The 22,765-nt window shown below is 47.2% G+C and overlaps 1 protein-coding gene across 1 annotated transcript in view; it reads right to left on the reverse strand.

The window, feature by feature from the left end:
• The window catches only part of CYRIA (CYFIP related Rac1 interactor A), a 111,010-nt gene that overhangs the window by 52,955 nt on the left and 35,290 nt on the right, over nt 1-22,765 (reverse strand). Inside the window, exon 2 of the mRNA XM_021669019.2 lies at nt 14,550-14,702. The gene's annotated coding sequence lies outside the window, so the exon portion shown is untranslated. The remainder of the gene's footprint in view (nt 1-14,549; nt 14,703-22,765) is intronic.

A 22,765-nucleotide genomic window follows, 5' to 3' on the forward strand; every position in this document is an offset into this window, starting at 1 on the left:
TGGTCATCTCTGGAACTGTAGGCCAGGGATACAGGGGATAAAGCACACAAGGGGGACCTCTGGGGCCCCAGGCTCTTCTCTCCCTCCCCTGTCTAAAGAGCAGAGTGCAGTAGGCATGAGCTTTGCTGTCTGAAAAGCCTGACTTCGAATATCAATATCTCAACTGCAACATGGATTAGCTACAAGACCGTGGGCATGTCATTTCACCCCTCCTCAGACCTCAGTTTCCAGCTGGAGACTACACGTTTCTGCCACAGGACCTTTGCACTTGCTAGTCCTTCTGCCTGGAACGCTTTTTCCCCACTCTGCACAGATTTTCTTTATCTATTCATTTGGGATTTATTTTTCAGTGGAGCCTAACCTAACTGTTCTGTCCAAAATACTACTTGACCCCCACTCCCCAGTAACTCTGTTTTTCTTTTTAGTACATATCATCATTTATTTATGTATCCTCAACTCCTAGAATAGGGCCTGACACATAGAAAGAATACCATACGTGTATGTGTAATGAATGAAGACATCTTCCATGACTCCCCTGCCGCATCTCCTCCCAAAACAAAACATAAGCTTCTTCCTCCATATCACGGGAAAAAGAGGTTCTCAGATCATCCTGATATTTTATTCACACCCTCTCACTGGTCAAAGAAGCTACTACTGTGTAGTATCCAGAACCGTTTCCAGGCCTCTGAGTATGGTCTGACCAGAAGGATTCCATCTCGCTTCCATCTGGACACTAAACCTTTAATGATGCAACCCAAGATGGTACTGAGGAATTTTGGCAGACAGAGCATATTGCCAATATGTACTGATTTACGGCCAACAAAATATGCAATTGAGTACTTACTGCTTACTTAGTAAGATGAATAATAATAATGACTTCCACAGAGTGTGCATATATTCTGTGCTAGGCATTGTGCTAAATATATAAGTACCATCTTTAATGCCAAAATCAAACTCAAGGCTCTGTGCTATTACCATCTCCCTTTTACATATGAGAACACTTGAAGCAAGTGAATAACCTGACCAAGGTAACTCAGTTAATCACCAGCAGAACTGGTATTCAAACACAGCCCATCATACTAGAAAACTCACACTCTGAGCTGCTATGTTATTTTGTCGAATACTCCTGTGCTATTATTCGATGTTTCTGGGAAACAGAAAATGGCTTAAGACATGGACTGTGGCCTCTGATCAGGGGAAGAGGACTGTGGAAACTCACAGCAAATTGTGTCTCATTTCTAATTAACTCATTAGCACATGGTTTGGCATTAGGTTGCCTGCATACATTTTTGGGGATTGTTGACATTCTCATTGTATAAAACCCTAAAATGCTGGAACAGGGAGGAATGTCCCTAATCCAGCCCAGTGTTCCAGTCCTGTTGAGTTACAGATGATAAAGATGAGATTCAAAAGCACCAAGGCCTCGGCAGCCTATGTACACTGCAGCATGTAGTTGGAATACATGATAAACTTTTGGGACATTTCTAAAAATTATAAACATAACCAAAATTTCTGTATAGTTCACAAAACTGTACTGGCTCTGCTTAGTTATCTAACCATACACATTTCACTTCCCATCTTACTCAATTCCACTGATCCTCCCTCAGTCCTGCACCCCTCATCATCCTTGACACTTGCCCCAAAGGTAGGATGGACTTCTTCTTTCTTTTAGTCCCAAAATATATAGACCCAAAATATATATCTTGCATATATTTCTATCAAAAATATAATACACCTGTCTGTTGAACATCTTGAGGGCAGGTGTTAATCATCAAGCCGTCCTCTGTACCTAGCACAGTGTTGAAATCTGGTGACTAGTCAAAGAAATAAATACATGAGCATTGCTCTTTTTAGAGACTAGAGCTAAATAAAATGTGGCTCCTGCAGTAAGGATGAGAATTCATGTTCAAAGACAACTGAAATGGGGAGGGAGGCTCAAGTGAGGACTGTGATCTGGGCAAAGCATTTGGGGCAAAAAGTCCAAAAGAGGAGGTACCATATCCAGGCTAGAAGAGTCTGAGAAGGCTTCCTGCAGAAAGGGGCTGTAGCTCGAGATGGAGGAGAAGGAGAAACTCCCAGTGAACATCCCACTGCCAAGAAGCCCATGAGCTGTGAAGAAGGGAGCCCAGCATCCTTCACTTTGGGATCTGCTGAGATCACACGTACTGGGGGGTGGAGGCTGGAGATGAGGGGTCTCTGGAGTGGCAGCTGTCACAGGGTTGGCTCTAAGATCTGTGAAAGCCAAGCTATTGGCAGCTCCCACTCTACTGGTTATGTTGAAGTAGTGGGACCAGTTTTCCTGTGTGGCTCTTAAGCCTGCTCTGTCTGAAAGTAGTTCCCTGCCAGGCCATGATGCCTGTCCCAGTCCTGCGGGGGGAACTCCTGGCCCTCTGCACCTCATGCTACAGCCCCCTGTGTCCTCTCTCCCACCACATTTCTGAATTCCTGGTCACGCCCGCTTATCTGCCTGTCTCTCCTCCTAGGAGGTAAAGGTCCCCTGGATGGGAACTGGGACTTACTCGTGATTGAATCCATAGCAAGCCACCCAGGGAGTATGTGTTGGCTGAATACATGAAAGAATGAGTGAAGAATGATGGCGTGAAGGCCACAGTCAGTATCCAAGTTCCTCCAGCCTGAGGTCCTTCCAGGCAACTACTCAGAAAGAGAGAAAGACAGAAGGAAGGGAGGGCACATGGATGGGAGGGGGGAGAAGGGTGAGAGGATAGGAAGGAAGGAAGGAAGGAAGGAAGGAGAAAAAAAGGAAAAAAGAGAGTGGGATGAAGGGAGAGGAGGAATAAAAATTTTCCACCATGGTCTCCCTCACTTTAATAAGGCTATAGCTAAAGATCTCATGTTATGCTTGAGAGTTAAAAGAAAGAAAATTTTAGTCATCAGAAAAGTAAAATACGTCCTCAATGATGCACAAATTAACTTAAAACAGACAGCAGGATTTGAGAAGAGCCTGCCTCCCACTGCTAGGATGCAATGGCCAGAGACTTACTTTCATGACAAGAAACATGCAGAACCATCTCAGCATGGGTTCTGACCAGGTGGCTGAGCTGTGTGAGAAGTCCAACTTCAATGACAGGCTTGCAAAATAGCAATGTCTCCCCACCAAACTGAGATGGATATCATTTTATGGATGCTTATTGATATGGTTTGACTGTGTCTCCACCCAAAATCTCACCTGGAATTATAGGTCCCATAATCCCCATGTGTAGTGGGAGGGAACTGGTGAGAGGTAACTGAATCATGGTGGCAGTTCCTCCATACTGTTCTCGTGGTAGTGAATATGTCTCATGAGATCTGATGGTTTTATAAATGGGAGTTCCCTGCACAAGCTCTCTTGCCTGCCGCCATGCAAGACGTGACTTTGCTCCTCCTCCACCTTCCTCCTTGATTCTGAGGCCTCCCCAGCCATGTGAAACTGTGAGTCAATTAAACTTCTCTCCTTTATAAATCACCCAGTCTTGGGTATGTCTTTATAGTAGTGTGAGAATGAATAATACATTCCTGTAAGTCAAAATTCCTGCTGAAGGAATTTCAAAGACTGCTGATGTCTAGGAGACTTACGTGCATTTTCAGGAGTGCACTTTCAGATATTTAATGTCTCCACCTCTGGGCAGGAGAGTCAGCAGGTAGTCCTGTCCCACGGGAGGACACGATTCTCTTCAGTTCCCTTTCCTAATGCATACCAGGGCAGACACAGAGGACCTTGACACTGAAACCCCAAGACTCACTCCCCTGTTTTCATAGAGGCCTTCATCTAAGTCAAATTCTCATGATCCAATAACTATACTAACAGCAGCCATCCGCTGTGTCAGCCCTACACTCGATGCTACATGAAGCGCTGCATGTAAATACTCTCATTTAATTCTCACAACTACCCTCCAACAGGTCAGTTTGAAGAGTTACTATACTGCCTATTTCTGCTAAAATGGAGAGCTTTTCTTTGGGTAACTGCAAGAGCTTGCAGTTAAGTACTTTATCCACTAAGGGGCATTCTCATCTCACATTAAAAATGCCAGACCTGGTCAGGTAAGTACTTAATACAAAGGAAGAAATTTGTGAAAAAAGGACAGAGGTATCAAGTTCAACATCCTGAATATTTCTAAACATTATTCCCCTCATTTGTAAAAAGTGTATAAACTCACAGTTGTAGTTAAGTGCTCACTTAATGTAGTAACTCAATTCCCGCTTCAAGGTCATTTCAAAAGCGTTTGTCTTGACCGCTTTGCCAGAAAACGGGGCTATGACATTTGAGAAGGAAACACGAATAGACTTCGCCATTTGGTTTAGTAATTATCCTCTCCAGCCCCTTCAACTAATTTCTTAAGTCACGTTTTCCATTGAGGAAAACATCTGTGTTGTGGCTGAATCAACTTCACTCAAGCTAAGGGTAAAAAGAGAGGTTAGGATCCTACCACGAGCTTATCAGAACGAGTTTCTATAGCTCATTTAAACAAAACCTCCACTTAAAATTACATTTTGGGCCTGGAAAATGCTCTGGAAATGGAAATGCGCATAGTTGGAGACCCTCAATTCATGATCTGTACCCCCGAGCCTGTTCTTACGGACAGACGGGGGGCGGACAAAGGAACAAGTTGCTCCCATGGAGGATGTCCCTTCAGGAAACCTGCAGTCCACAAGAGAAGGCAGCAAAGTCCTTGTGGAACTTCCCTGTTTAGATTGATAAACCAAGACCACAATTAAACCAAACAAACGCACAAAATTTATCTCCGAATTTCTGTGTAAGCCCAGCCCATCTCCTGATGACTCAGCCATGCTCTATCCTGGTTTAAACTTTCCCCTGTCATCGGGGTTCCCGAGCTGCTGTCTGCGGCCACACAGGTCTCTACATTTGAACGCTTTGCCTTTCATCCTCTGGTGGGCTTGCAAGCCTCCCAGACAGATCAAGCAGTGTTCGGGCTAAGTCTTCATTCCGCTTGAAGACAGCAAATTGTGATTCCAACACAAGATCTGCATTGCTCTTCAGCTCATACCATCTGACAACCCAGCTCAGCTACACAAAATAACCTCAGGTCCTCTGGTCCTCAGTGGAGGATGGAAAATACACTGAGGAGAGAGCGTGGAGACATCCGTTCACCTGCCTCTTAGCAGCCATGTGGCCTTGGCAAGGTGCCACAGCCCTCTCCACAGCTGCATTTTCTTGAATGCCTACTGGATGTCAAGCTCTTTTGCTGGCTCTTATCTTCAAAATCTCTCTGCAGAGTAGTTTTTTTAGATAAGGAAACTGAGGCACAGCAAAATTCTTGGACCTCTTCTCTGTCCTGTAGCACTGCGGTCACGTCTCCGTTGCTGCAACTATTGTATTAGATGAACTGCGTTTCTCTCCTGCTCAGCTTACTTTCTGCCTGTTTTATGGTCGGTACTTAAAACACAATCACATCAAGACCATTCCCTTCTGTGTGACTCCATTACATGGACTGACTCAGGCTCCAAACAGGAGCCAGAAGTTCTTGTCCATAAAGGAGTTCTGGCAATGAATTTTCCATAAACTGCTTCTAACCATGAAATTCAAAATGGCTTACCTTTCTTTTCTTTGAGTTTTCTAGGCTCTAACTGCTCTGAGCATGGTCTGGGAACTGGCACCCACCTGGGAGCGTGTGATGAATGCAGCCACTCCAGCCCCACCCCAGAACTGCTGAATGCAGGTCTACGTTTTAATCCAATCCTCAGTGGCCTCAAGTTTGAGAATCCCTGCACTTAGTTAAGATCTGAGGTTCCGGTGTCATATCCCCTTTTTTGTCTGCATCCCCCAAGTCCGCAGCGGTTGCTTTAGGATTGGTTCCTAAACCCGGAGCTCCTCTCCTGCTGGTTTAATAGGCCTTTGGTTTTCTAAGTGGGCCCCTTGATTGCTTGCACTTGGCACAAATGAAAGTTTACATTGTAACCAGTGACAGGACTTACTGAGTCCCATTGCAGGCTGGGCTTTGTACTAAGTGCTTTACTAGAATATCTCAATGCTTGAGTTGGACTAGATGGCTATGAAGTCTTGACTCTTTCCACGACCAACACTGCCTCCACTCTCCCAGCCTGTTTCTTCACCTGGAAATGGGATCACACAGAGGTAGACCAGATGATCCCTCAGCTCCCTCCAACAATGAGCTTTATGAAATGTCCGAGGTATAGCTCTCCACAGAAATCTCTGTTATAATAGAAAATCTAGATGCAATGCAAAAGCAGAAAATAGTCAACCTACATGTTAGAGCTATTATTGAATGTGACTGTAACATTTGGTGGCCCAGTGACCAGGCAGCTGGCCTTTCCGAACCGATACCAGCAGCTCTACCAGTGGGATGTCCCTGGTGCAAACTGGGAGGTGCAGACAGGACACAGGGCAGGTGCCCTCAGCAGGCCCAGCGTTGGCATGGTGACGCCTGGGACCATCTTCACTCAATTCTTCTCTTCTGTTTAGCTCGATTATCGCTATGTGAGATCTTGCTCCCGAAGCACAGAGCAATCCTGAGGGCGAGGCCTGATGTCAGGGGAGAACAAGCCCGTCTTTGTCAGGTCCCTCAAGGGGACGAGGCTGGCCTGGCTCAGGCTGTACACAGAGGAGGCCTGTGCTCACTCGGCCTTGGAGTGGTGGCTGTTCCGTCCTCCATGGTGGGAACCCGCCACTTACACTTTCTACGTCCCTGTCCTCCTGACTCCAGGGCTGGACAAAGTGGAAGATCTGTTCCTGGGGCCTGCAGGCATTTGCACAGAAGAGGCTTCAGGCAGAACTTACCGCTCACCCTAGCACCAAAAACTCCCTGCTGAACAATTCCTCTCTCCTTGGCTGGATTCCCACTGTTCCATTCACAACAGCATCCTTCCCTAAGTCACCCTTTGTCAACTCTTCAGCCTTCCCCGGCTGCCCCGGGCTCCTGCTTCCACACTGACTCTGGGCCTCTCATTCACTCCTCCTGAGAAGACTCCTCGCTCAGAGGCCCTTCCTGCCTCTGGTCTCCTAAGACCTTTCACTGGTTGTCTAAGGGCACAGATGGTGTCACACACTAGGGATGCCTGCCGGGTGTTCATCCTGATATCTGTCAGGATGCCGGCCTCGGCTTTGCAATTCCATCATCCAGACCTAGTTCTGCACGCAGAAGATGCTTCATAAAAGGTCAGCAAATGTTTGAACCTACATTGTACTGCAGACGCTTGCTTCTAATAGAAAATTCAACTGAGGCTTTAAGTCAAAATAAAAATTGCTAGCAATCACTGAGTCCTTACAATGCTCCAAGCATCTTTCTAAATGCTTACCTATATTAACTCATGTAATGATCTCAGAAGCCTTACAAGGCTGGTGCTGTTAGTCTTCTCATTTTAGAGATGAGAAAACTGTCCTATGAAGAGTTTGATAACTTGCCCAAGAGCATCAGCTGAGAGGGGCTGAAGAGAATTCCAGCCCAGGCATTCTGGCTCCAGAACCTGGGCTCCTAACCACAGCACTACAAAGAATTACATCAAGACCACAATTAAAGCAAATCTCACCTGAAGCCCACTAACACATAAACCATCTGTTACATGGGGGTCCTTAAACTAGGTACATGTGCCTCTGCAGATGTCATCAGGTTTCTAGGCTCCTTCTATTACACTTTATAGCAACTGAAGACAATTGATAGATGGCCATTCCCCTTCTTCCCTGATTTGCAGCATAGCCAAGCCTTCAGGTCTGGAGACGCGAAAGAGCTGATGTTCGAGAAAGGAGGTCCTAGGAGGGGCACCGATGACCAAGTGGGGGCCTTAGAGGAAGTACTGGCCAAGCTGGTTTCAGCAGTCATGATTCTTCAGAACTCCTCTGCCAGCGTGCACCTGGCCCCAACCCCCGGGCTCTTCCGACTTCCAGGTCAGTGCAGTCTCCATCCTGGGGCCAGCGTGCTGCCAGCTTACAGCTCCAAACAGAGAAAGGCAAGCTTGCCATCAGGCCTAGGCCAAAACCCCCTGCCCAAGCCAGTTCTCCTAGATTCCAACCCAAAGAAGGAACAAAGACAGGGTTGGAAGAAGGAGAGAGGACGGAAACCAAGCAACTGAACGTAGTAGCTGTGCCAGAGCTCTCGGCATAGGGCTGGTAGCTGCCTCACTGAGGCCTGCAGCCAGGAGGGCGGGGTACAAGCTGAGCCGCTTTCACTCTGTGAGCCAGATCAGCCGTTGTCTATTGAGGGCTGACAGAGGCCCTGCCTGCCATGAAGCGGTGAGAGGTGATTTATCTCCCTCCAGTGGGGCTTCCTGGTGGAGGTGGTTAAAGTGCAAACCCCACACCGGGGTCCTGCCAGGCCATGTGGGATTCAACTGGACTCAAGGACTCTTTTGGGAGTTGGGTTTCTTAAAGACAAGTTCAGAGATGGAAGAAGCTGCATGATCAAGCCAAATTCCCTCATAGTTATGATAAAGGGAAGAGGGTCGTCCAAGGTTAGTTGGTGAGTCAGTGGCAGTTTGGACTAGAATCCAAGCTAACCCCAGATATCACGGTCGTTTTTTGTTTTTCTCCTTCCACCCCCCGCCCCACCCCCCCCCCACTTTTTAAAAAATCTATATCCCTGTTGTACCAGGAAAGTGTCACATAGAGGCAGCACTGTGGGGTTTTGAAGGAGAAAGGAACTCTTTCCAGCTGGGCGATCCAGGCAGGCTTCCTTGGGGAGGGGGCCTTTGGTGTGGATTCTGAGGACATGGAGGACAACAGAGCCCAGGTGAGGATGAGAGTGTGCTCGAACCTGCCTCAGTGCAGGGGCAGGGGCGGGAGGATGCTGCCTCTGAAAAGAACCCTGCCTCTTCCTCTCTTCACTCCCTCTTCCCAGCATCTTCTCTTTCCTTCTCTTTTTAAACAGTCCTTTTGAACTTCACCAGACATGCTCACTCCCCCTGGCTGCAGCCAGGGTTTTGGAGAGAATGGGGTCAGAGAAAGCACTTGCTGAAATCTACTTTTCTTTAGAGGAAGAAGAGAAGAAACCTAGGCCATTTGTCTTGCCTCCAGCCCAGTCCATTAGGAAGAACAAATAGGGCCCCTAAGAACAAGAAACCAGACAGCGCTGGCTGTAAGGAAGGCGAGTGGTTCTAAATGCAGTTCAGTAAAGGGCTTGTCACGAGCTGCTCCTGTCTCCAAAAGACGCCATCAGAGCAAAGCACCCACCCCAAAGACCCTCGCTGTTGAGACGTTTATGACAACCAGAACTGAGGCATGGTTAGGTTTAGAGATGATTCTGTAAGGAGGGATGGCTGCCCAGTGTCTACAACTAGAACCAGCTTCCTTGAAAGTTGGAGAGTTCCCCGTCCCTGGAAGCATGTGAGCAGACACCCAGAGGGAAAGATGTAGCTTCTAGACATGTGCTGCTCTGACCCCACTGCTCGCCCAGTCCTGCATTCTGGAGTGTAGGTGAGACTCAAGTCCACACACAATGCTTAGCTTCAGAATTTCCTCCTTGGTCTGCCTGAAGCCCCATCTGCTTGCGGAGAGGTTGATACACAGCATGTATAGTGGAAGAGGGGACAGTTACACAAGAGTTTGGATCCTGACGTTCTCATAGCTGTGGACTTTGGGCAAGCCACTTCCTCCCTGAGCTTCAGTCTCATCTTCTGTACCTGGTCCCAGGTTCCCTCCTAGAGCTTGTGAATATCCAATACCACGAAGTGCAGAGATCTTGTCATATCCGGGGAAGCCTATAGGTGAAAGTTTAGATCTAGCCAATCCATTCATCTTCAGCCAGCAGGGGTGATGGGAGGTCAGCTGCACCAGGCTCTGAGCTAGGTTCTAGAATAAATCCTACATAATGTACACACATATACATATGCACATATACACTCATAGATACACACGTGTAAGTACATCCACATGTACACCCACATGTACATAACCCTCTCTCTGTGTGTGTATCTATATATATATATAGATAAATAGATATACACACTCACATATATACATATTCTACCCCAAGAGTTCCAAGAAGAAGGTAACAGGGGAAATGCAGTTTTCACTTAGAAGAAACAGACTCAGGTCTCTGTAAAGCTGCATTTCACCACCAGGGAGTTATGGTGCAATCCACGCTGTTAAATCCGCGTTTTTGGGTGATGAAGATGAATTCCTCCTCCTCTTCCTTCTACTTCTTTTCTTGGTCCCCTTACCCTATTCTGCTCACTAACACCTCCATAGGGTCAGAGAAAAGATCAACCCAAATTAGTCAATTTCCTTCTTTTTAGTCACTGTTGGGAACAAAGTGGGAGGATGAGGAGGTGGCTACTAATGGATTTTTGAAAAGCAGAGTCGAGGCATTATCTGAGCATGATGAGCAGGCTGGCTATTTCCTCCTCACCCATGACAGAGAAATGAATGTTGGCCCTTATTTATAGAGTGCAGTTATGTACCCGAGCGTCTCTTTTCCAGCTCCCAACTCCTACTCATCCTTCAGTGCCCAAACCATATGGCCCCTCTTGGAGCCTTCCCTGACTTTCTTGGGCAGAGAACACCTTCCATCCTCCGCATCCACATCACTTTGTTCATGTCTGGGCTCTCACCCACTATCTGCTCCTCTGATTGTTGGCTGCTCTTGTCTGTCACGTGATTGGGAACTCCTAGAGGTGCTGACCATGTCTGAGTCGTCCTGATGTTCACAGGCCCAACACAGGGTGTGGTCCTTGGTAGATACTCAGATATTACCTGTTTAATGAGTGTGTAATTTCTAATGAGAACACTCTGATTTAAGTATTCAGTGGAGAGAGGGTTAAGGAAAGGATATTACCCAGTCATTTTCTGACAGGAAGAAAAAGTAACAAGATCTAAATCTCATAATTTCTACTAGAGTAGTGTAAGTTTTGCCAGCCACTTCTATAAGAAACAAAGCTTATGTTCTAAGCATTTCACAGCTATTTGTGTACTAAGACTAGGCATGAAATGTTGACGTTGAACACTCACTGCAGCACTAACGGTGGGAAGGGCCACCGTATGCGTCTACTACCCACAGCCATCTCATTCAGTTGATCTGTGTGAACTTACTTTACAGCCGAAGAAACTATAATCTTATAATAATATATGAAGGAGGTATAAAATAAGCATTTTAAGGACCTGGGGTTTCAAACAAAATTAGGCTCTTTGCCTCTTAAAACTCCAATCCTATCAGCTCATCCATTTTTGCTTAAAAACTGAGCAGCTCTGAGCTCTCCTCAAAATAGACTCAAACCACTTGGCCTCGTCTGGCAAATCTCTAATTCACACCCTCACCTCCCTCTCTAAGTGAGTCCCTTGGTCTCTCAGACTCACCTCTCCACATTCCACAGTCTCAGGAGGGAGGTGAAGGTGCACAGGGTTCTCCAAGGCACCGTCCTTGCCTTTGCATTTCCATCTCCCGGCCTGGAAATTCCTAACACCCTTCCCTGAAGCATCTTGGCCTCCAAGCTCGGTACCTGTCTGGCTATATCCCATCTCCAGGACTGAGTGCAGACATGCTCCCAGGGAGCTTCCGTGGTTCCACTCCTCAGTCTGGGCCAGGGACTCCCTCTCTGAGCTCCCCAAACACCCATTCCTACTGCAACACTGATAAAAGTGTGTTGTCTAGCCATTAGTGCATTTCCTGGTAAAACCAGAGGCAACTCTGCAGGGGCTGACCTAGTCCTTATTTATCCCCAATGCCTAGTGCAGCACTCACATAGAAGAGGCACTCATATGTCTGCTGAATGAATGATCCTCCTCCTACCCTGAAGGCAAGACAGAGCAATAGTTGATCATGTCAGTGAATTCCAAGAGAATAGGTAAAAGTGGCCTATGGGAGGTTCCAGTGGAAAATTCCTACTCTAGCAAATTGGCTCTATGATGATCAAATTAAGACAACTGTTTACTTCATCCTACTTTATCCATGCAACTTCCCCAGGAAGCCTTGAACTAGCACCAGGCCAATGGGGTCCTAAGAATGGGGCCCAGACTCATTAATCTGCAGAGTCTCAGTAGGTAGGGCCCAGTAAAGATTGTTGAATGAATGGCTAACACTACACTGGGTAAGAGCTCTGGGGAAGAGAAAGGAAGGGTCGAAAAATCTCCAGAAAAGCCAGCCAGACCATAAACGCCCAAGACTTCTCTGCCCTCGCTTCCGTCCACAGGTTCCACGTTCCTCCTGTTCCAATGCTACTGGTCACTCGAGGCTGGGTAAAGCCCAAGCACATTCCCTGCTCAGAGCTTCAGTTCTGGCTATTCTTTCTACCCTTGCTCCCTCATTTTCTCTAGATCCTTCCCAAATAATGCCTTATCCAGAGGTGTTCCCTGGCAGCCTGTATAAAACAGTAATGACCATTTCCCTCAACACTCTAGCTCTCTGACTTAGCTTTATTTTTTTTTCGTAGCACCTAATACTGCCTGATGTAATACACACACGTTTGCTACTTGCTGATGATTTCTTGACCCTATTTGAATGCAAGCTCCTTGAGAATGAGAACTTGGTTTTGTTCTGTCCTGTATTCCTAGCACCAAGATCAGCACAAGCCACCCACTGCATGGTTCATGTTCTGTGAATATCTATTGACTGAATGGATGACTGAATGAATGACTGCCTCAGAAAAGCTAACAGGCAAGGAAGGAAGCCCTGAATGAGCACGTGCTTAGACGCTGACTGTCGCTGACTGCCAGGCCAGGACACCTGCCTGAAATCAATTGACCCATGACTCTGGGTCTTGGATGTAGGCTAGTCTGAAGGGAACAAGCCACAGGGAGGGAGTTAGTTTTCAGCTAATACCTCATGGGATAGAGGACAGAGTCAAAAGTCTAGGAAAGTAGGGGTTCTAACTTTGGATTTGGCAGAGAAAACCTTCCAATGGCCAGGTTGGGGAGGCAATCTGGCTAAAGCCCAGGTGAGAAAAGGCTTCTATGGATGAGGAACTCTGAAGTCAAAACGCCTGTTAACAGTTCTCTCATTTTTAAATCGTTGGGACTTAACAGTGTTTATGGACAACGCCTGCCCTGGATTTTAGGCACAAGGTTCAAATGAAATCCAGATATGGGATCAAAGCTGTATTTAAGTAGCTCTTGAAAAGGTTGGGCAGGGAGAGGAGCTGGCATTTGCTGAGGTCTCCTATAAGCAAGAAACCATGCTCATGCGAGATCTCACTTAATCCTCAACACCAGCTTATAACAAGGAGTGTACTATCCCTACCTTACGGGGGGAAACAGAAGCTTGGGGATTTAAAATGATGATTTAAGCAAAATGACTGAACCAACACATAGCACAGCGGAGATCTGAAGTCAAGTGTGTCTAAATCGCAAAGCTTTTCTCTTTCCACTGAATTATGCTTTAGCTCAGACACCACGCTAGAGAAAGAAATCTCAAGAGGCAGAAAGGAAGCAGGAAAGAGATAAGCGTGTTCCCCAAAGAATGTGAGTCTGGCATAAGAAGCAAGTCTGGGATAAAACAATCCTAGGAATGCAAAAGGAGCTTCAGGTATCACCTGGTTTTACCTTCTGTCCTATGCTTAGCTTCATGAAATGCTTCTGGTTTTAGTTTTCAAGAAAACTCAAAGTAGCTAGCTGAGAAGCAAGAGCTTCAAGACAGAGGGCAGCAGAAGATAACACCAGAAACTAGTGTGAGGTAAAGATATGTAGCCTTCTCAAGGTGTTGGCATCTTTTTCATGATTCCTGACCTAGTCCTTGTGGGGACGCTGGGCCTACTTGAGAGAGATGTGTTAATATACCACAGTCCAGGCAGCTGAACCCTTGACCAATCTTCAGTCATCTGGGATGGATGCCAGCCTACATCAGGTGTGAGTCCAGTGAAGACATTCTAGTAGATGTGGCCACATTCCTCGCACATAAGAAGAAAAGGATCCATAAGTGATTGGGAGGAGGGGAGAGAAAAGAGCAATAAGAAGACAGAACCATTAATGATTGTGAGGAGGGGAGAGAGAAAAGCAGTAAGAAGACAGCCATTGCGTTGGCGGTCAGGGAAGCGGGTGACGAGAGTGGTTAGCTGCACCCTGTCTGCTGCAAGTGCTCTTGGATGAAACTTCATGAACTGAATTCGTTTCTAAAGATGTTGTAGCAGGTGGGATGCAAGTCAGGTCTCTAACATGAGATCTAAATTCCATCTCAGGTTGGCTACCAAAGGACCTCTCCTCCTACTGTCTAAATCCGGTCAGCTAGCATGGGCAGAAAGGAATACTAAATCTTAAATGGATTCTGCAAGGAAAAACGAACCTAGATGTGCAGCTCGAATCTGTTCTTTTCCTGTGTGTAGTTCTAAGCTACCCTCTTTCATTCCTTAACCCTCAAAAGATAGCACAAATCTCACTCAGAATACAGCTATAGAGCCCAGGGCCTTGAACTCCTTGCAGACAGCTACCTTGAAATGAATGTCAGTTACTATTCATGTCCTTTTTCATTTGCCTTTCTTTAGATGTATGTGATGTCAGGAGGCACGGCTTCTGATCAAGGACAGATCTGGTCAAATGACTGTTCTTAATACTTTCACGTCCTTCATAATATAAGCATGCAGATGACACACTTCCTGCAGTACAATGACGGTTATTGTTGTGCTACATGCTATGACCACAAGCAATTGTTTCTCACCTGGAAATATCTCCTGTGATTCAGTTTCACCAATCCAGGCTGATGGAATGAACCAGCTTAGCTGCTGCCTGGCCAAAGTAAGTCGGGCTTAAATCAGGACTGTGGCCTCCTAGAGTCCTGTAGCTTTTCTGTCCTTCAGATGGTGACACCCTGCTGAAAAGGGAAGGCAAGTCACGTTACTGTGAGAAGCAATTTTCCATTCCCCGCTAGTGTCACAATATATTTTTTAAGGAGAGCAGAGAGAGTCACAAGATCATAGGTTATCAGGCCTGAAGGACATCTAAGAGATAATCTTGTCTAATTCTTTCATTTCATAATTAGAAGATTGAGGCTCAGAGAAGAAAACAGCCTCCCTTGAGGACTCAGCAGTGTGGGAGTCACATCCACATTGGAACATGTCTCTGACTCTCGGACCTTTGACATATTTTTAAAATGCAGCCACATGGTCAGGCTGATTTCTCAAACAAGTGGTCATTGACCTTGAATGGGAAATCTTTTTATTTTTTATTTTTTGTTTAACAGATTTTGAAAAAGGGAGGTGGCACTTTTTCCGGATTGCTGTTTTTGTAGTTTCACCTCTCGGAGCTAAATTCGTAAAACAGCCTACCTCAGGCATGTGGTTGGGATGTTTCTCCCTGTTTCTCATTAGAAAAATATTGTTATAAAATACCATGACCCATGAACACAGTGACACAGTGGGGAGTGAGTGCTGCTTTTCAGTGAGAAGCAAGTGTGGACCCAGTTGCCCCCACCCCCACCTCTCTCTCCATGTTTCAGAGAAACACAGCAACAGATATGGACTCCTTTCGCCCTGGCTACTGTGCATTTAAATGTCCACTCCTTTGTGCAAAAAACCAAATCATAGAAAATAGAGGACAGCACTCACTTATTAAGCAAATACCTGTCAAGCATATCATAAGAATCGTATAGATATACTTTCTTATTAATTTGTCCTCAAAAAATCCCTGTAAGATACCATTAATTCCATTTTTCCAGGGAGGTAGGAAACCAGTCTTTCAAGAGCCAGAATGATCTGCAGAGTCAAAAAAGAGATGCAAGGCAGAAACAGAAATAAGCTTGGGCCTCCTAAATCTACCTTTTGTTATCTAAACTGAACTATATAGTTCGTTACTAGGACGAAACACTAGAGTTGTCTGTTTTTTTCCAGTGTTTCCATTCAAATGCATGAGGCAGTTCTTTGGAAACTGGAATTGTTGTAAGGGCATGAAAGATTATTCTTATTAGATTCTCTTTCTGATGGGGGTGGGGGATAGGGGTGGGGCTTGGGGGCCGTCTAAAGTCCAAGGCTTCCAGCCAGGCTCCCAGCTGGGGCTCCCAGGCCCTCGGAGGCTGGGCTGGCTCTGACTCTCAGCAGCAGGGGCAGCAGCAAGAGGGCACCTCAGGAAGTCATGATTATCAACGCTCCCTGGCTCAGGGCTTTGTTCCTGTTCTCAGACAACAAGGGACATGCCAGGAGAGACGGGGTGGGGGTGGAGAAAGAGGAAGAAAAAACAGGAAGTGGGGGAGGAGGGAAGGAAATGATAGAGAAAACACAGCAACTTTGAAATGTCCTTGGTCTGATGAGAAAGTGATTTCTGAGTGGACATTAGTGGAGCTGGGACCTGCATTTTGGGAAACTGGATCGTGATGGTAACAGGGTGGGGCAAAGAAGTTTACTTCCTGCAGGCTCAGGGTTGCGGTCCACAAATCCCATTTCCCACCACCGAGCACAGCCTGGCACAGGACTGTTTTCCACACACTTGGGTGTAGACACTGAAGGTGGTGAATTTCCAGAGATGGATTCTGGGGTAAGGCCCTGTTCCTCACCTCCTGACCAGCTGAGAGGCCAGGTGCGTCACCAAAGGATCTGGAAACAAGAGAAAAGCTCTCAAAGTGATCAGGTATCCGGGAGAGGTATCCCATCCTCACTGCTTTTTTTTCTCTCAAATGTCCTCAAAATTCAACCCATTTTGAGTGTGCATGACTGGGACAGATTCACTCAGCTGGGTTCAGCACGGATGCTGCTATCTTCCACCACAAAACCAAGAGGGTCAGTCAGGCGGAATACTGGGTTTCCTCCTGATCATGATTCTTCCACACCTCCTGCCTGTTTTCTGTCCATTTTCTTCACTCTACTTATTTACTGAGGCTTACAGAAATTCCTCAACTCCAGATGCACATCGTAAAGAATGACAGTCACCTGGTATGAACAACCACACACAGAGATGACCCTAATACTAACCGAATACCACTTCTACTAATGCTAATGCTATTTGTAGACCCCTGATGGGCACCAGTGGGTAAAGAATGCAGAACCCCTTCATGGGTAAGCTGTTAGATACTGGCGCCCCTACTCCAGCGGGTCTCCTGTACCAGCTAAGCAGTACAGGGTTGGGTCTGTATTTTTTGTCAGCTTCTTAGCTAATGGCCAGGAAATTTGTATGGTTAAAAATCTTCTGAGAGGGTTTTAGTGTCACCGACCTGGCTCCAATCCATGGATGAGCATTCAGTTAACATGGACCCCAACACCACACTCACTCTTATCCCACCTCCTCCCACCTAACAGATGCAACACAACAGCTCTCTAAGGACAGGGGCTTACTCCGGGTCCCACAGCTAATGGCCTTCCAGGGATCTGCCCCACTTCCCCTAAAGTAAACACAGAACAACAAAAAGTCAGTATATGTTTGAGAGGAGTCCAAGCCTTCTGAAGCAATTGCTGATGGTTTACTGTGTGAGTCACCCCGGGGCCAAATGTCTATTAGGGAGAACAGAGAGCGAGGGGAGGGAAAGAAACTGAAAACTCTCATCTCGCGTCTCCACAGGCAGCACAGCCTCACAGATCACCAGCAACACCAGCACGCATTTGCTCCCATCCAAGCAGCCATGGGTGGCCCACGCTGTTTCCACAGTGCTCTGCCCTGTGCCTGGCCTGCTGGGACTCACACCGCCAACACAATCAGGAGCTTGCCCTTCTGTAGCACCTGGCAGCCAGTAAAATGCTTTTCCATATCTTTATATCTTCGCTCATTTTGAGAGAGGTACAAAGCTGATGGGTAATCACCCCAGTTTACAAATGGAGAAATCAGAGACAGGAGGGGCCTCATCCAGAGTCTCAAAACAGAACTAGGGCCCAAAATAGGCATCTCTTGTCTTCCAGTCCAGCGACCTTTCCCTGTGTCCTGTCTCTCCCGGTCCCATTCAGGGGAGGGCTGAGATCTGGAAATTGAAAAACAAGGCAGGGCAACGGAAGGGAAGGCAATATCCACTATGAGAGGCCAAAAGGGCCCCAAAGACCATGTCCCCACCCTCTGGGGCAGGCAGTCAAGGGACCCAAAGCCCAGGGTGGGGCACGCTTGTTTCCACAGTTCACCAGCAGCAGAGCTTAGACTAAGTTCCTCAATGCCAGCAGCACAGACCAACATTGAGAAACCAGAAGGGGCAGGTGTTTAGATAATAAAAATAACTAACGCTGATCAAGTACCTACTGTGTGCTTTGTTCACTGTGTGTTGTGCTTTGTTTAGCACTATGCACCTAGTGACTCCCTGAAATCTCATGGCAACTGAACTAGGTAGCATTATTATTGTCCACTTTTACAGATGAGGTAACTGAGGCACAGAGTGATTAAGTCACTTGTCCATGGGAAAGTCAAGGTGTGAACTTAGGCAGGCTGGCTCAAATTCTGCAAAGCCAAATAGTGGAAAGATAGAGAATAAAGCAAATACACTGGGAACAGATGACACCTTCCTTCAAAAGGAGAGAAGGAAGATAGAGACTCTCCAGGCAGGAAATACTGAGAGGTGCTGTGCAGGCAGGATTAGGAATTTGGTCCCCAGTCCCCTCTGGGTAGCAGCCGACCAATGTCAGCCAACACCAGTAAATGGCATTCTGGTCTTGGTGTTTATACAGTACCACTGTGGGAGGAGGGAGTGGCTGGGCCAGGGAGGGGATGAAGGGAGGGCCTGAGATGGGAGAGCCAGCAGGCTGGGTGGAGAGGATGATGCCCTAGGAATCCAATTCCCATGTCCCAGAGGGATGGAGCAGCTGGGCAGGCAGGCAGGCGGTTCCTTTCTGCATCCCCAGCACAGCAGGGCACACAAACGCAGGATACCAGGCTTCAGGGATGCCACCGGGTTACAGCCTCATGAAGCCTGGAAAGCCGGGAAAGACGGGATCATCTCTTACCATTTCCCCATTGAAAAAGACTAAAGGACAGTCACTGTCCTGGAATAAAAACAACAACACAGGCACCATTTGTTGGCAGGTTACGATTTGTCAGGAAATATGCTAGATACTGTACATAGACTATGTGAAAACGATACCAACTCTGAGAGGTCCATATGATTCCTCTTAATTTACAGTTGAGAAAAGCTAAGTAATTTTGTAAAGGTCAAAGCTAGTAGGCTATGAGAAAGGATCTGAACCACTATTTATCAGACTTTGAGGCTCCTGATCTCACCTCAGAGCCGTGTGTGCTGTGAAATGGTTAAGTGATTTACCCATGACCGTGCAGCAGTGCTAACCCACAGCCAGCTTCCGAGCTGTCAGAGCGCATGGGCACTGGCTTTTACATCCACATACTCCCTACGCTACACATCCACACTAAGTGCTGCTAGCCACTTTTACATACACAGACACACAACTGGGGTGACAACGGTTTTTCATCCAAACCTGGATACCTCTGAGAGTGAAAGGGGGCCCTTTTAAAAATAACGCTGGGACAACGGACAGACACCAGGACTGTCCTAGGCATGTAAGAACATGTGGTCACCCTAATACAATCCACACTCCCATGGGCTGGTTACTTTCACGTCCAGTTGTATTGGTAGAGAACCCTCCTGGACAATGCCTTGCTTCCCAATCCACACAAATACTCCTTTGTAATAATTCATTCTCCCTGTGTTTACCTGCCTGTCTTCTGAATTCGTGGAGCTTGTTGGCCTTAGAGATAAACAGGCTGATGCCACTTGGTTATAAAGCAGTCATGCTATGGTTTGAGAAGGAAGGATGTCACTAATTGAAACAGTATATTTTAAAGGCGGGTGGGTTCCTTGTGCCGTGGCAGCCCAGAACCCGAATGCCCAGCTGTTCTGATAAGCAGCCAGTCCCTCAAGAGCGAGGACTCTGTGGCTCTGTCATCAAGGACAGCCTGAGACAAGCAGACGGGAAGCCAGCATGGGAGTGCGGCTGTCACCACTACTGTACCTGCTGGAGAAACCGCAGTCTACTGGGAGGACACAGACCTGGGGTCCTCGGGGGACAGGTGCATCTCTGAGACAAGGCCTGGCCTTTTTCCACTGCCAGCAGGCACTGATCATGCCCGGGGGTGAGCAGCTCTAGCTTGGTAAGAGATCCCCCTTTTCCCAGCTACTGGGCCCACGGGGAAGGAGGCGGCATTTCAAGCTCAGTTTTGCTTTACTCTTTTCGTAAGAATCTGCCCCCTTAGGAATCTCTGCCCAAGATGAAGGAAGAATCTGCTGTTCTTTTGAAGCCAGGAAATCAGTCTTGACAACCTCTCACATCAATACAGGTAAAGTGAAGTGCTAATGAGAAAGCAGAGGGCATTTGTCCATTCTCTGAAGAGACCATTTCTGGCATATGTTTAATCGTGGAGCATCACGGGGCCTCGAGGCCAGGGATTCTTGGAGGCCCCAGAGAAGACTGCCAGCTCTTAGCGGCCCTAGAAACTCTTCGCAGGACCCTTGGGGAGGCACTGACTGGCAGGGCTCTGGGCCCTCGTCCTGCAATAACAGGAACAGAGAGACTTTTCACCTGTTTTGTGTAGGGGCTTCTACAAGTGATGATTTTTTGGAAAATAGATCCTTTTCCAAATTAGGTCATGTGCGCAGGTTGTGGGAGTTAGGGAATGCACTTAGCTTCTTGTGGGTCACAATTCAACACACAACAGCTGTGATTATGATTATTATTACTATCATTCCTAATAGCAATAATAATGTTATTCTGGGGAATACTGAAGACCTAGAGAAGGAAAGGATTTGTCTGATGCCACCCAGTGTGCAGCCTTCCCATGGTGGGAACCCGAGCATGGAAGCAGCCCAGAGACCAGATAGGGAGTGACTGGGAGTGGCCATGGCTCAGGCAGTTCTAGACAGTCAGAGGTCAACACACCGGTGATGGTGGTGATGGGGCAGAAGATACCAACCCTCCTTCATCGAGCACCAACTATGTGCCAGGCATGGGCTAGACATCACCTGAGTGTTCCACCCAGCCCTCGCCCACTCTTGCTGGAAACAGCAGTGCTCCTATGATCCACATCTTACAGATAAGGAGCTGGACAGTCAGAGAGGCTGGGTGACGAGCCCTGGGTTAACGACAAGTAGATAACGAAGCACGCATTTGGACCTGCATCTGAGAGACCCCGGCCTGGGCCCTGACCATTGTACTCTACTGCAAAGGAGAGGACCCAGGCCACCCTCAGAGGTGGCGTATCTAGTCATGGAGTGGGGAAGTCAGTTGCAAGTGGGCAAATGGTAGCAGAACCAGAACAAGGGCCCAGATCTCTACCCCTGGGCTCACGTTAGTTCCGTCTCCCAAGGTTGTGGTTTACCATCTGTCAGCGAGCGTCTTTGTAACACCGGAACAACCATTAAGGTGAGTGCCCTCATGAGCGGGGCGGGAGAACACCTGTCAAACTGGCTGCAGCATTCAGGAAACTCCACAAAGCTTTTTGCAAAGTTCACATTGCACTGCCTAATTACAACCACTGGGGTGAGTTCCTTCTCCTTGAGACTGCATTTCAGAATGTCAGTTACACCAGGTCTCCTTTGAGTGAGGAAGTGGGAGACACATTAGAAACTCAAGGAGGCCAGCTTCCTCTTCTCTGACAAGCCAGAGCAACAGCACAATTGGATGCCAGACAAAGGGGCAATTTTACCTCCCCTCCTCCCATCCAGGGCTCCAACTACAGGAGCATCACCATTAGGGAGGGGTAAGGGGCACATCTTAAGAGGGTTTGAGATGTCAGAAGCTGACAGTCTGCCTTGTCTCCATTTGTCTCATTGAGACAAAACCCAACAGTCCAGACTGTGGAGTCTGAGCCTCACCACCCCGAGGTGATGAAAGCCAGGAGGATGCCTTCACTTAGTCTCGACCTTGGTGTACCCCTAACTTGGCCTTGGCTGGGCTGTGTGACCCTCAGTCACGACTGTCAGATCCTCAGACACAACACCTGTTAAGTGCAGATCACATGGAGATATATACCAGCAAGCTTCTTTGGACTACTTTGAAAACCAAATGAGCTATTATGTTTGTGTTCATGTTTTATCTCCACCATTGGGTGGAAAGTTCCTTAATAAGACAGACCATGTCTCATTCATCTTTACAAACTATTGTAACTAGCCCAGAGCCCTGCTCAAATGAGAAGTGTTGATGGTTGAATTTGTACAATTCAGCTTCTCTGAGGGCAGTGAACAGCCCAGCACAGCTGGGGAGGAAGGAAAGAGGTGGCAGAGATACAGTGAGTAGAAAAAGAGGCTGTTGCCAGGCTGTGGAGGACTTTACACATACCGATCCTTCTAAATTTCATCTGTAGCCGGATGGTAAGCTGATACCCCAGATGCTTTAGTAAGTATTAGTGGAGGATGGAGCTGTGGAAAGAGCCTGGGGTCTCAAGCCCAACAATCATGGACCTCAGTCTCAGGTCTCTGGAACTAAGCCTTAGTTGCCTTATCTGCAAAATGAGAATAACAGCTTAATTCCAGGGTCATTAGGGGTACCTAGCATTTAAAGTGACCAGTGCAGTATTTGGCATCTATTTGAACTTCAGCAAATACTACTGCCCTAAGTGAGTGGGGCCAAGCTGACACTGACTATCAGATATAAAGGTATGTTACAGAGGTTCTAGGCCAGTGCTGCCTTGGAGTGAGAAACTACGCAATGGTACCATGGCCATACTGCAGTGAGTACAATCCAGAGCCAATCTGGCTAGAGTCATGTGTTGTCCAAGTTTCCAGCAACTCTGGTGTGCTCTGGCATATCCTGTGAATACCCACAGCTCTCATATACCCAAAAACCACATGGTGTCACATGGCAAATCCCCCGAGTCCCACAGATCACCTCAAAACTTCCCAGTGCCCTGGCCTACAGCACTATCTACAAGGGACACTGTCAGGTGGCTTCTGTTGGGTGTTCTATAGAGATCACTCATGCCATAAGGCCAGCTAGGAGGCACAGCACTCTGGGCTGAGCAGCAGGA

The sequence above is a fragment of the Aotus nancymaae genome, unplaced genomic scaffold (assembly GCF_030222135.1).
Source record: "Aotus nancymaae isolate 86718 unplaced genomic scaffold, 86718_ANA_hifiasm-v0.15.2.pri h1tg000057l, whole genome shotgun sequence".
NCBI lineage: Eukaryota > Metazoa > Chordata > Mammalia > Primates > Aotidae > Aotus > Aotus nancymaae.